This window comes from Penaeus chinensis, chromosome 35 (genome assembly GCF_019202785.1).
Source record: "Penaeus chinensis breed Huanghai No. 1 chromosome 35, ASM1920278v2, whole genome shotgun sequence".
In the NCBI taxonomy this organism is placed as follows: Eukaryota; Metazoa; Arthropoda; class Malacostraca; order Decapoda; family Penaeidae; genus Penaeus; species Penaeus chinensis.
The window spans coordinates 22,304,682-22,307,181 of NC_061853.1; positions in this window are offsets into that span (position 1 = coordinate 22,304,682).

The following is a 2,500-nucleotide window of genomic DNA, read 5'->3' on the forward strand; positions in this document are numbered from 1 at the left end:
TGAAGTGCAACATTCAGTAGCGAGGAGGGTTACATTTTCTTCAGAAACTGAAATGTAAGTGTACCAGGCCAGCAAAGGGGCTAAGGAGGAGGATAATAATATGTTTCCCAATCACCTTACTAAGTTGCAAGAAAAATGAGAGCATAATAACAATTTATCACAAGAAGGGTAATGTGTCTAGTAAGGTGTTACTTGGATTTGTCAGGATTAGCGATTTTAGTAGAGTACCATCATATTGAAAAGAGAAAAATTAAATGGACAAGAATCCCATTTCTTTGGGCTAAATATGCAAGGATATATGCTTCGAACACCAGGGCAATTAGGCCTTAAATTAATTCTAACAATGTGCGTCTCGGGCGCGTCTCGGCGCTTCTGTCATATGAGCGTAATTCTGGGTGCGGTAGGCGCTGGATTCCTTCGTTTACGGCCATGAGCCGGGCTTAAAATTAACTTGCGGTGACAATAACTATGTAAGCCTATATAAGGTATGGTGTCTGTAGTGCGTTACCAGTTACGATTATTTGCTACCATCAGTTAAGCATAAATTCCATTATTACTGAAGACAAGATATCGAACTTTGAGAGGACATCATGAAAGCGGTTTGGGTTACAATTCACGGGGATGGCACTTAGTAAAATTCATAATCCTAGAGTGAATTCCGTGTAGAGTGAGCAGGTAGGTAAATTAGAGGTTAGTAAGGTCATTTAAATCTGTGTGAATGAGCGGCCGATTAGCACGGCAAGTAAAAGAATAAATAACACAACAATATACGTGTATGCACATAATATAACAATACGCAAGTAGTAATGAAGTAGTTACTGATAGACATAACATATAACGAAAAACAGATATATTCATTAATTCGAAAACCATAGACATGAATGATGAGAACAACCGAGCATCAGCAGCAGCAGGTAATCATTTGTTCTGATAGAAATAATAAATACTAAACTGTGCGATATGAGGACAAAAATTATAATAGACAGAAAAATACTAATAACACAATGGTCAAGGCTGGGGAATGAGGTGTGAGGTGAGGGTGTGTGTCAGCTAGGTTTAATCTCAGTGTGTTACTTCGTTTGTTGTGTTGAAAAAAGAAATGGTTGACAGTGAAAAGTTATGTCGCATAGAGTTAGTAATGTGTGTTCGTTGAGTGGCGTGTACTTGAATTTGAAAGAAGGCAACTTGTATGTAAGCTGTGGGTGGGTAGAGTGAGGGAAATAGTTAATCTGACACTAATAGGTACACTTATTTTTAATAGTAACGAGGAAGGTTGTTATAGAACTGCGACATCCTAGCTGTGCTGACGAGGGTTCGCGAAGACTTGGCGAGGTAGGTGAGCCAGATTGCCTAGTGTTCCGGCGTAGAGTGCGGGAACATATCGTCAGCGACTTCGTCAGGAGGGTAGCACAGGCGTGAGTGGTCAGCAGGAATTAGCAGGGTAGACATGATGCGGGTAGGGGCGCGATCGCGATGTCTGGGCGTTAAGGGAGGCGACAAGGCACTTCGACAGGAGTAGTTCGTTAGCAGATAGCGTGGATCGGCAACAGGCGTCGGTGAGGAGCGTGGTGGTAGGTGAATTAGCGTGGGGTTGGAAGGTTCTTGATCACCGCTGCCATCAGAATATGACCGACAAGGTAGGCTGGGAGCACCGCTGTCACCAGAAGTAACAAGAGACCACCGCAAGCCACCAGTTGCGAGAGACGTGAGATGGTCTTAGGCGAGTCAATGACAAGGGTCTTAGCTTGATGGCTTATTTTTGAAGATTGATATGAAACCCCCGTGTCCCCGGGTGGAGGACGAATTGGCAGAGCTGGACACTGTGTGGCTTGGCCTGTCTGTCGCGTCTCTCTCGGTCTTATGAACGTGTCCTTTTATGCGGCGGTTCACTTCGAAGGCAGTTTATTCCGAAAAGAGAAAGCCGGGCGACACCTGCGTCTATCCAAGTAAGAAGGACAGCTGCTGGACAGAGTGAAGTGTACCATCCGGTCTTGCTACGTATTGTTCACACACACACACACACACACACACACACACACACACACACACACACACACACACACACACACACACACACACACACACACACAGACACACACATTTATATATATATACATACACACATTTGCACACACACACACACACACACACACACATATACACACATACCTTCTACCACGACTCCTCTCCTAAAGAGACTCCTCACCTGCCCGTCCTCAGCCTGCCCTATAATGAGGAGATATACTCTCTCCGCCGCTCTTTTCACATTCTCAATTGCAGGTTGATCTTTCCCCAGGTAAACACTCTCCGTCGTAACCTGGTCCACACCAGCCTTCCCTCTTCCGCGAGACGGGCGCCAGTTTCAACATAAGTCCTCTGTATCCAGGGGCACAACAACAACGCTCTCTTTTGCCATCAGAGGGATACAGGCCATCAGATGGACTGGTCAGCGGCGCGAATCGCCTTCCCTTCCGCTGATGTCCACGCCCGCAGACTGGTG